The following is a 13,200-nucleotide window of genomic DNA, read 5'->3' on the forward strand; positions in this document are numbered from 1 at the left end:
AAATGGATCACATATTATGGCAAGAACAGCTCAAATAAGAAAAGAGAAACAACAGTCCATCATTACTTTAAGACATGAAGGTGAGTCAAGAACTTTTAAAGTTTCTTCAAGTGCAGACGCAAAAAACCATCAAGCGCTATGATGAAACTGGCTCTCGTGAGGACCGCCACAGCAAAGGAAGACCTAGAGTTACCTCTGCTGCAGAGGATAAGTTCATTAGAGTTACCTGCACCTCAGATTACAACCCAAATAAATGCTTCATAGAGTTTAAGTAACAGATACATCTCAAAATCAACTGTTCAGAGGAGACTGTGTGAATCAAGCCTTCATGGTCGAATTGCTGCAAAGAAACCACTACTAAAGGACACCAATAAGAAGAAGAGACTTACTTGGGCCAAGAAAATTGATCAATGGACATTAGACCGGTGGAAATCTGCCCTTTGGTCTGATGAGTCCAAATTTGCGATTTTAGGTGAGCAGATGATCTCCGCATGTGTGGTTCCCTCTGTGAACCACAGAAACTATTACGGACAACAAAGGGAAACCCAGCCGTGAGTTGCCCAGCGAGGCAAGCTTACCAGAAGAGACCAGAACACTGAAGCATGCATGAGAGCATCAGCTGTTTCCGGACGACTGTGAGATCACGCTCTCCGTAGCAGATGTGTGCAAGACCTTTAAACGGGTCAGCATTCACAAAGCCGCAGGCCGGACGGATTACCAGCACGTGTCCTCAAAGGACACGCGGTAAGGTCACGGTAAGGTCTACTACGCCTGTTGTATTCGGCGCATGTGAGAAATACAATATGATTTGAAATACATCGAAAACCAAAAGCATTGTATTTATTTCAAACCATTCTCTGAGACCTAAACCTCAACTGTAGTTGTGCATTAATGGTGTGACCATTGTACAAGTTGAAGAAGCTGAAATCCTAGGAACAACATTGGAGGTTCAGTTATTATGGTCAAGTCATATTGACAAAGTTGTGGTGATGATGGTGAGAGGTGTGTCTAATCTAAAAAGATGTTCTGCGTTTTAGTCACAAAGACCAACTGTACTAGATGTTCAGGCTCTGATCTTGTCCCATCTTGATTGCTGTCTGGTAATATGGTCAGGTGCAGCAAAGAAAGACCTAGCAAAGCTGCAGCTGGCTCAAAACAAAGCAGCACTCCTTCCCCTTAACTGTACACACAGAACTAACATCAACAACATTCATGAAAGTCTCTCATGATGGAGGTTTGAGGAGAAATTGACAACTTCTCATAAGTATTTTTAAGAAACATTTGTGGGTTAAAAATGCCTAACCACTTGTATAATCTATTTGCAAACACTTTGCCAGCGATACCAGCTATGAGTCTTTCTGGGTAAGTCTAAGAGCTTTGCACACCTGGATTGTACAATATTTGCATATTATTCTTTTTAAATTCTACAAGCTCTGTCAAGTTGGTTGTTGATCATTGCTAGACAGCCATTTTCAAGTCTTGCCATAGATTTTCACGCTGATTTAAGTCAAAAATGTAATCAGGCCACTCAGGAACATTCAATGTCCTCTTGGAAAGCAACTCCAGTGTATATTTGGCCTTGTGATTTACGTTATTGCCCTGCTGAAAGGTGTATTTGTCTCCCAGTGTCTGTTGGAAAGTATACTGAACCAGGTTTTTCCTCTAGGATTCTGCCTGTGCTTAGCTCTATTCTGTTTTTATTTTTAAACTCCCTAGTCCTTGACGATGACAAGCATACCCATAACATGATGCAGCCAACACCATGCTTGAAAATATGAAGAGTGGTACTACGTGAGGTATTGTGTTGGATTTGCCGCAAACGCTTTGTATTCAAAACATAAAGTTCACTTCTTTGCCACATTTCTAGCAGTTATACTTTAGTGCCTTATTGCTCTGTCATTTAGGTTAGTATTGTGGAGTAACTACAATGTTGTTGACCCATCCTCAGTTCTCCTATCACAGCCTTTAAACTCTGTAACTGTTTTAAAGTCACCATTGGCCTCATGGTGAAATCCCTGAGCAGTTTCCTTCCTCTCCGACAACTGAGTTAGGAAAGACGCCTGTATCTTTGTAGTGACTAGGTGTATTGATACAACATCTAAAGTCTAATTAATAACTTCAGCATGCTCAAAGGGATATTCATTGTCTACTTGTTTAAAATGTTTACCCATCTACCAATAGGTGCACTTCTTTGCCAGGCATTGGAAAATCTCCCTGGTCTTTGTGGTTGAATCTGTGTTTGAAATTCACTACTCGACTGAAGGACCTTACAGATAATTGTATGTGTAGGGTACAGAGATGAGGTAGTCATTCTAAAATCATGTTTAACACTATTATTGCGCAACTTATGTGACTTATGCACATTTTTACTCCTGAACTTATTAAGGCTTGTCATAACAAAGGGGTTGAATACATATTGATTCAAGACATTTCAGCTTTTAATATATATATTTTTTTTTTCTTAAAACAGAATTCCACTGACATTATGGGGTATTGTTTGAAGGCCTGTGACACAAAATCTCAATCTAATCCATTTTAAATTCAGGCTGTAACAACAAAATGTGGAGTCAATGGCTGTGAATACCTTCTGAAGGCATAATCTCTGTCTTGGACCAATTGACTTCATAACCAGATAGTTAACAAATCCTCAAGCAATGACAAGAGGACTGGAATTGAGTATGAGGCGTCTTGAAGATAGAGCAAGACATCATCCGCATACCATTATATAATATGGTATTCTTTTCCAATTGTAATTCCTTAAATTTGGCCATGTGATCTAATCATGGTGTTATGTTCCTCAGCAAGAACACCAAAAAAATGGTGCTCAAAACAGAAGGGGGAACTAACAGAGTCACTGACAACAGCCAAAATGAAACAGGTGGGATTTTAGGAGGGGTTCTGAAAGACACTCATGGGGGGGAGGGGGGGGGGTCCACTGAAAGTTGACTAGCAACAACTGGAACCTAAAAGAAACCAACTAAATTTGCTAAAAACCCACACCAAACTGAAAGACATTAAACAAACCCAGGGAAATCAGAAAAAATGTATATTTTTCTATAAATCAAATAGGGCACGCCAACTAAGGGTGTTGACCCTCCACATCCCTCAAGACAGCTGGAGCACTAGGCCAGCCACTCTTAAATAGCACCTGGGCCAGCACAGGTGAAACACCTTCCCACTAATGAGATGGCAACCAGCACAGCTGTAACACATACTGACTAACGAGGTGACACCAATCGGTGCGCCCTACGTGCTAAAGTCCAACCTTAAAACATAAATAGAAAAACCAACGCCTATAACAATGGCAGCAACGGGTTCTATGACCAAAGCAAAAAGTCCTGCGCCGACCGGACAGCCTTGCTTTGTCCCTCGAGACAACAGGAAGGGGGCTGAGTATTGGGTGTTGGCCATTGGTGAATTAGAAAGAATTTGAATCCAAGAGATAAATATTGGACCAAAATTAAACCTTCCATTCCACTCTGTCAAATGCTTTTTCAGCGTCAAGGAAGACTACAACATTTAGGGTATTAAGATCATTAATATGAAAAAGAATGTCAAAATATCTACGTAAATGATCAGAATAGAGACGACCCTGCACAAAACCTGTTTGGTCTTTGTCGATGAGATTGAGCAGCACAGATTCTAGGTGCAGAGTTAATATTTTATCAATCAACTATAATAGACATTTAAAAGTGACACTGGTCTATAGGAGATGTAAAGTAAGGTAAAGTAATCGCTGCAAGACATAAAGTATGAGGAAGCTGTTTTTTGGCCAGACAGTCCTTGATCAAAGGGAGAAAAAAAGGCATCAACCGCTCAGAGAATTGCCTGTAGAATGCAATCACGCATGTGGGTATATATCTCAAAGCCATATCAAATATCTTGGTTGTAAAATAGTTGATATTGTTGAGAGCTGAGAAGTAAAAAGTATACCTACAGAGAGTTGAGACCCTCCTCTATTTGACAGGGACAAGGAGACGAAGCAACCAACACTGTGTTTTTCCAGCAATTGCATTTTTGAAACGTTATAAGAACAGAATGTATTTTTCTCTCGAGCGCATGTGGGGAGGAGAGAATGGTTCGCTCATCACAGCAGCAGGCCCCAGCAAGGGCACTGGGGCAGGACAGACACTTTCATTACAGGAATCATGGGGATAATGCACTTTACTGTTTGACCAAATCATGGTTTTAGCCGCCCCATAAGTAGGACGTTTTGATAGAGGTGACAATGTGTTCTTTCAGCGTTTATAGGTACCCTTTCTGTTTTTTATGATACATGATCTTGGCTATTTAACTGATGACAAGTCGGAGCAGGTTCTTTACTGATGCCGCGTTTGACTTTGAATATGAGATTGCGTGACCTCAGCTCAGCCTATCAGAAAACCGAGCCGGCCCATCTTGGTAGAGTGGCCGTCATTGCCCACTGATCAGCCAAAGGCTCACTATAGATTTGAATAACAGAGAAATTGTGCAAATATCTTTAAAACATTTCTTAACAGGCCCATGGGCCACAGGCCTTGTCAACCTTTTCATGGTTTATTTTTATACAAAACATTTTTGGGGCGTGCGTCAATTTCAACCAGCCCACCCAACTACAAAATGGTCCAGCCCATTTGGCATTTGCCAGAATTGCCAGATGGCCAATCCATCCCTGTAGAACACTTCTGTCTGAATCCTTCTGTCTGACCTGGATTACATTATATACTGAAATGAAGGGTATGAATCAATCACTAACTTTTACGTCCTCATATTTGTATGTGTTGTCTAAATCTCCTGTCCTCATAATAATATCATACCATTACCTTGTATGTGTTGTCTAAAACTGTCATGTTTTTTTTAATAATCTGTGTTCTATAAATGTGTACAACATTAATCTCAAAACTGTCAAATAGACATTGACAGTGATTTGAATTGGTTATTGGGTGTCTTAAATCAATTAGTACACTATGCTGTGAAGGCGCACAATATTTACTGGCTAAAGAGAGAAATACAATGCTCATCGGAATAAACTGGGATATCTGAGGTGCGCTAATCTCTCGTGGACAGACTATGTATCGACCATCTGACGCAATTAGTTCTGGGTTTCCGAGATAGCTAAAGTTTACAATAGTGTTGCTGTGTTTTCATAAATAATATTTTGTATTTTTATAACTAGGGATGAAAAATTCTGGTAACTTTCCCAAAATTACCAGGTTTTGTGGAAATCCTGGTTGGAAGATTCATGGATCTTCTGCTTAACCCAGCTGATTCCAAGAATTTTCCAACTGGGATTTGTAACCTTATTTATAACACAGTATTATTGTTGATGAGTTACATGCTGTCTAGACTGGGCACGCGCGTGTATGTGTACATTTATTTTGCACACGCAACGCAAGCGTGGTCAGCATGTTACAATATCGTCCGTTTTAGGAAAATATAAGATATTGTGCTTCACAGGAGATTAACTAAGGACCCATTCCTGAGGAATATCATCTCATACCCAATGGGCACAGATGTCAGTTCAACGTCTAGTTTTGATTTACATTTGGTTGAGTTTTCAACTAAAGTGAATTCATAGTGAAATCAATCAAAAGGTCACCATATCATTGGATTTAGGTTAAAAGTTGGGTGAAAAAAATACAAAATCCCCTTAGGTTGATGACTTTTTCCAAAGTCAATCTGTTTTCCAAGTTGATTCAATGTCAACACATAGATTTTTGGGGTTGAAATAACGTGGAGACAATGTTGATTCAACCAGTTTTTGACCAGTGAGTACCTAACCCATGAAGGCTGAAAGAGCAGCTCACATATTTGTTGTGGAGCTCCAGAGAAAAAAAATGTGACAAAATTAAAGAGACTGCTCATAAAACAGGTGAAGTGGAGCCAAGAATCTCTCCCATCTCAAAAAGTGACCTCTCACATTAGCTAATCCAAAAGAACAGTATCGGATGAGCAAATGCAATTAATGTTTGAGCATTTGCTGTGGAGCCAGGGAAATACTTTGAGTTTGGTAATGATTTGACGTCTTCTTGCTTCCCAGACTTGGCATCGACCGTTTTCTCCATCAATACCCACAAAGGAGGAAGTTGAAGAAACAGATGGTGCTGAGGCACTCTGTGTCATACAGTATGGAGAGAAGGATAATTTGAGTTGCGTTTTGTCTGTCAGTGCTTGTTGTGGGATTATTTTTTAATTGAAAAAGCCAATAATCTTTATGTACTATTTTAGGCAGGGAATATGTTAGATGCTTTGAAATGAGAATGACAAAAGCTTCTAATTATCTGAGAAAAAACACTCCACCTTCCACTCTCACCAGTGATATGAGTAACCTTGTGTCAGAATGGTGTGTGTGCTGGTGTATGCAGCAGGGGAGAAGAGAATTGGGAGCAACGTAACTTTACTCAGAATAATGAATGGTGCAAGGTAAAACAATACACTTGCCAAAACACAAAAAAAATCTACTTTTACGCACGGCAAGAAACAGCAGCCGTCGAAATAACCAGTCACCAACATACCGAACATGACATAAAACAATCCTGCACAACAGCATGGGGAAAATAGAGGGTTAAAAAAATGAACAATAATTAGGGGAATGAAAAACAGGTGTATAGACTTTTGCTGAAGTCGTGACTGTAGCCTGTGCAGGTTTCGGGTTGAGAGCCAGACCCGGTCCCCCTGTGCGAACACCGGGGACTCACTGCGGTGGCGGTCTGCACAAGCCTTCTGACGCCTCACGGTCCGCTGAAGGTGCACATGAGCGGCGTCCCATGTCTCCTCTGAGCGCCTAAACCAGTCGTCCACAGCAGGAGCCTCGATCTAGCTGTGATGCCACGGTGCCAGAACCGGCTAGTACCCCAGTACGCACTGGAAGGGGGAGAGGTTAGTGGAGGAGTAAGTTTTGGGTCACCTCTGCCCAGGGTATGAACGCTGCCCACTCCCCCGGCCGGTCCTGGCAATAGGACCGCAGAAACCTACCCACATCCTATTTCACTCTCTCCACCTGCCCGTTACTCTCTGGGTAAAAACCTCAGGTAAGGCTGACTGAGACCCCCAGACGTTCCATGAATGCACACCAGACCCTTGACGTGAACTGGGGACCTCGTTCAGATACTATGTCCTCAGGCACCCCGTAGTGCCGGAAGACATGTGTGAACAGAGCCTACGCAGTCTGTAGGACCGTAGGGAGACTGGACAAAGGGAGGAGACGGCAGGACTTAGAGAAATGATTCACAACGACCAGGATCGTGGTGTTACTCTGTGAGGGAGGAAGATCCGTTAGGAAGTCCGCCGACAGGTGCGACCACGGCCGTTGTGGAACGGGTAAGGGTTGTAACTTCCCTCTGGACAGGTGCCTAGGGGCCTTGCACTGAGCACACACCAAGCAGGAGGAAACATAAACCCTCACGTCCTTAGCCAAGGTGGGCCACCAGTACTTCCCACTAAGACAGTGCACTGTCCGACCGATGCCCGGACGACCAGAGGAGGGTGACGTGTGGGCCCAATAGATCAAACGGTCGCGGACAGCAGACGGAACGTACAGACGCCCAGCTGGACACTGGAGGGAAGTGGGCTCTGCATGTAACGCCCGCTCTATGTCCGCGTCCAGCTCCCACACTACCGGTGCCACCAGGTAAGGGGCCGGGAGTATGGGAGTGTGATCCATGGACCGCTCCTCTGTGTCATACAATCGGGACAGTGCGTCTGCCTTAGAGTTCTGGGAACCTGGTCTGTAGGACAGGGTGAAGACAAAACAGGTAAATAACATGGCCCACTTTTGCCTGGCGAGGGTTCAGTCTCCTCGCCGCCCAGATGTTCTCCAGATTGCGGTGGTCAGTCCAGATGAGAAAAGTGTGTTTAGCCCCCTCAAGCCAATGTCTCCAAGCCTTCAAGGCCTTGACGACAGCCAACAACTCCCGGTCCCCCACGTCATAGTTTCGCTCCGCCGGGCTGAGCTTCTTCGAAAAGAAGGCACAGGGGCGGAGCGTTGGTGACGTACCCGAGCGCTCAGAGAGCACGGCTCCTAAGCCTCGGACACACTGCAAACGCACCGTTCCCCCTTCAGCAGTGAGGTAATAGGAGCCACTACCTGACCAAAGCCCAGGATAAACCTCCGGTAGTAGTTGGTAAACCCTAGAAACCGCTGCAATTCCTTTACCGTGGAGGGAGTCAGCCAATTACACACGCTGAAATGCGGTCACTCTCCATCTCCACCCCTGATGTGGAAATGTGATACCCTAGGAAGGAGACGACTTGCTGGAAGAACAGGCATTTCTCAGCCTTGACGTACAGGTCATGCTCCAACAGTTGTTGAAGTACCCTGCGCACCAAGGACACATGCTCGGCGAGTGTAGCGGAGTATATCAGAATGTCGTCGATATACACCACTACACCCTGCCCATGCAGGTCCCTGAAAATCTAATCTACAAAGGATTGGAAGACTGATGGAGCATTCATCAACCCGTACGGCATGACGAGGTACTCATAATGGCCTGATGTGGTACTAAACGCCGTCCTCCACTCGTCTCCCTCCCGGATACACCAGGTTGTTCACGCTCCTGAGATCCAGTGAAGAAGCGCACCCCATGCATTCACTCTATCACTGTGGCGATAAGAGGTAGCGGGTAACTGTACCTCAACGTGATTTGATTGAGACCTTGATAGTCAATGCATGGGTGCAGACCTCCATCCTTCTTCACAAAAAAAGAAACTCGAGGAGGCAGGTGAAGTGGAGGGCCGAATGTATCCCTGTGCCAGAGATTCAGAGACATATGTTTCCATAGCTGCCATCTCCTCTTGCGACAGGGATACACGTGACTCCTGGGAAGTGCTGCACCTACCAGGAAATGTATTGCACAATCCCCCCGTCGATGGGGTGGTAATTGAGTCGCCTTCTTCTTACAGAAGGCGAGAGCCAAATCGGCATATTCAGAGGGGATGCGCACGGTGGAGACCTGGTCTTGACTTTCCACAGTAGTAGCACCGACGGAAACCCCTAAACACCTCCCCGAGCACTTTCGGGACCACCCTGTGAGAGCCCTCTGTTGCCACAAAATAGTGGGGTCATGACAGGCCAACCGGGGTAGGCCCAGCACTACGGGTAACGCAGGAGAATCAATAAGGAAGAGACTGATTCTCTCCTTGTGACCCTCCTGCGCAACCATGCCCAGTGGAGCGGTGGCCTCCCTAATTAGCCCTGACCCTAATGGTCGACTATCTAGGGCGTGCACAGGGAAGGGCATGTCCACAGGAACCATGGGAATCCCTAACCTATGGGCAAATGATCTGTCAATAAAATTCCCAGCTACGCCTGAATCTACGAGTGCCTTATAGTGGGAATGCGTGGGAAGAAAAAAAATTAAAAAAATTTTAAAAATAAAAAACAAATAATTCAGGAAAATTAATACAGGGGGCTCTGGATGAGCCTGGTGCCGACTCACCTGGGGTGACACGAGAGTGCCCTGCCTGCTGCCTCGACTCCCAGAGGAACCTCCCCAGCACGGGCCGGCAGTGTGCCCTCTGCGGCAACAGATGGTGCATGGAACGGCCCCTCCTCCGGTCGCCCTAAGTGCAGCACCTCCCAGCTCCATGGGCGTTGCAGTGGTGGTGTTGGGGGATGGAACCAACAGCCCCCGATCTGGACGTCCGTGGGTAGCCAGCAGGTTATCCAACCGGATGGACATGTCCACCAGCTGGTCAAAGTTGAGTGTGGTGTCCCTGCAGGCCAACTCCCTACGGACGTTCTCACGCAAACTACAACGGTAGTGATCGATCAGGGCCCTGTCGTTCCATCCCGTGCTGGCGGCCAGGGTCCAAAAGTCTAACGCAAACTCATGTGCGCTCCTCGTCCCCTGCCTAATGTGAAAAAGCTGTTCACGTGCCGCTCTACCCTCAGGTGTGTGGTCGAAAACTGCCCGGAAGCGGCAGGTGAACTCCTCGGATTGGTCCAACACTGCTTCTCCTTCCCCCCATATGGCGTTGGCCTACTCCAGGGCTTTCCCTGAGAGGCAGGAGACAAGGGCGGACACGCTCTCACGGCCCAAGGGAGCCGGGTGAATGGTTGCCAGGTAAAGCTCCAGCTGGAGTAGGAACCCCTGACATTCCGAAGCCATCCCGTCATACTCCCTTGGAAGAGCAAGCCGAATCCCACTGGGACCAGGTGAAGGAGGGGTGGGTAGTGGTGCCATTGGTGGTGTAGGCGGAGGCGCTGGAGGCACTCCTCTTCTCTCCCAGCGATCCATCGTCTGCAGGATGCCATCCATGCTGGTGCCAAGATGTTGCAGTATGGCCGCATGCTGCTGAACGCGCTCCTCGACCCCTAAAATGTGGTTGTCTGCTCCTGCCTAGTCCATATCCTGATAGTTGCGGGATTCTGTCAGAATGGTGGGTGTAGCTGGTGTATGCAGTCAGGTGGAGGAGAGCAGAGAATTGGGAGCAACTCAGAATAATGAATGGTGCAAGGTAAAGCAATACACTTACACAAACACAGGAACATCAACTTTTACGCACGGGCAAGAAACAGCACCCGTCGAAATAACCAGTCACCAACATACCGAACATGACATAAAACAATCCCGCACAACAGCATGGGGGAAACAGAGGGTTAAATACATTAATAATAATTAGGGGAATGAAAAACAGGTGTATAGAAACAAAGACAAAACAAATGGAAAATGAAAAGTGGATCGGCGATGGCTAGTAGACCGGGGACGCCAACCGCCACCCGAACAAGTAGAGGAACCGACTTCGGCTGAAGTCCTGACACCTTGCCAGGGAATCAGTCATGATAAACCAACCCAGTATCTCATATTGTGAAATAGACACAAATTGCTTATTCACAAATTGGAAATTCGTGACAGCCACAAAAAAAGTTAATTTTTCAATTGGAATTTGTGTAATGTACACAAAAGCGTTATGAAGAAAGAAAATTGTGTAATACACACAAAATGCGTTGTGAGGAAAATCGTGCAATACACACAAAATAGTTGACTTATTCATGTGCCTGTCATGAATTTTGAAGTAATTTGTGTTTATTTCACACTAAGCTGTGTGTGTTGCAACAACATCCTTGCTGCACCTGGGGGTTTGAAACACATTTGGAGTTATTCTCTATTACATCAAAAGACCTCCCTAGATCACCCTTCCCTTGAGGGAATGGTCCTGAGTGAAATCTTCCTAGATGAACCCCTCTGAGACCATCTGTTGATTTCACATGACATGGTTGACAGGCAAAAGGGGGACTAGCTGGGGACTACCCACAAAGGGATAGCTTGGGCTTCCTCCTCATGCATGGTCTCATTTTCTCCTCCTCTCTCCAAAGGACACAGAAGGCCCAGAGACTGCCAGTCAAGCTTCCCCACCGGACAATCACACCTGTCAGAGCAGCATGAAACGATAGCGCATCAAAAGACACACCATCTCCCAGCATGCTAGTGTCCCACACAACACCACACACAGAAGAGCCATCACAGCTGTCAGTCAGAACTTCCAAAGCCTGACTATTCAGGGGAGAACCAAGTAACATGGCTGTTTATCTATTATCTACATTAATCTAAATCAGGCTTTGTACGAGTACAATCTATTGATTACTTCAAATGAATAATTATAGATCACCTCTGAACCACAAAGAGGCAGTTGTGCAGTATAAAGCATATGAGATTTGCCATGTATTGGCTAGCTATTATTAGATCCAAAGGCTGAGTGAAGCAGTAATCTGTATGGCTCGGATATTAATAAGTGCTCCACAATGTGCTCTTTCCGGTTTAAGACAGAAAAAGCCTCTTCAGCCATTTCTTGCCAAAATGCTGTGTAAGCTCTTTTGGAAAACGCAAGGAAACGGATGGCAAGATTCTGCATGACTCAACTCCCCCACCGCCCCACACTTGCTGCTGCGTGTCCTGGCATTTGGTGGAAAATTTAAAAGTCAATTAAGATGTATAGCTTCTCATAAAACCTGTTGAGGGGGGGCCTTCCGCTCATTCCGTGTGCTGCTGATGATCCTTGACCCACTTCATGGTACCTGCCAGCTTAATCCAGACCGACTGCCTGTCGCTCCCATTAGTCCAGTCGATTTCCAGGCTAAACACATCGGCGGTCTATTTTAAGCAACATGGGTGTGTAACGGTCGTCGTATGAAGAATATGTGGACCAAAGCACAGCGTGGTACAAAATAACAACGAGAAAAAACCAAAAGTCCTGTAAGGTGCAGAAAACACTAAACAGAAAATAATCACCCACAACCAAAATGGGGAAAACAGGCTACCTAAGTATGATTCTCAATCAGAGACAACGATCGACAGCTGCCTCTGATTGAGAACCATACCAGGCCGAACACAGAAATACAACAAAGAAAAAAGAACATAGACTACCCACCCCAACTCACGCCCTGACCAAACTAACACAAAGACAAAATAAAGGAACTAAGGTCAGAACGTGACAGGGTGTGAGATGGGGGCATATTTAGACACATTTAATTACTCAGAATACTCAAGTAATCCAATATCTAGAGTTACATCCAGGTACACCGCTGGTGCTGATGCCTCATCATCTCTCACCAGTGAGTCGCTGGGAGAACTCTGATGCTTCTCTTTTGTAATCCAACTACAACTTGAAGTTATACAAATGCTTGATTTTGTCTGTGATGAGAATAACGAGGGTCAAAAGGGCCTGAGCCCTATTAGGGCTTCAAAAACATATATTCCCCCACCAAAATTGCGACTATTCTTTGGGGTTTGTGGTAACACGTACACTATTGTGCCATTGATTGATAGCTAAGCATAGCCTGGATTTTTGGTAACACATTTAGTTGTGTCATTGATTGATATAGCTAAGCGCAGCTGTCAATGCACTGATGTATTTCTTCTCCGAGACATGGTCTGGGTAAGCAACGTTACTTTTGTCTTCCCGACCAATACCGCTACACCTTTAAACACCTCCGCCTTCCTCCTTCCCCACGTGAGGGCCAGCAGCGTGGCTTGGACCCGTCACAGAGTGACTCAGGACACTCTTCCATTTGAAAAATTAAAAGGTGGCCGTTTGGCAGAGTTAAATTAAGCCCTGGCGAAACATGCTGAGCTCAGCACAGCTACTACAATCTCAATCACAAAGGAGGCGCGCTGATGTAATGGCTGCTGCTGCCGCCTCTGTCTTGGCAGGGGAGGTGGGCTCGTCAGCACAGCTCCTTTAATTCATCTCCCCCCGGATCAAGGGTACATCAGATATCTT

Source organism: Oncorhynchus mykiss, chromosome 2, assembly GCF_013265735.2.
Source record: "Oncorhynchus mykiss isolate Arlee chromosome 2, USDA_OmykA_1.1, whole genome shotgun sequence".
Classification (NCBI taxonomy): Eukaryota; Metazoa; Chordata; class Actinopteri; order Salmoniformes; family Salmonidae; genus Oncorhynchus; species Oncorhynchus mykiss.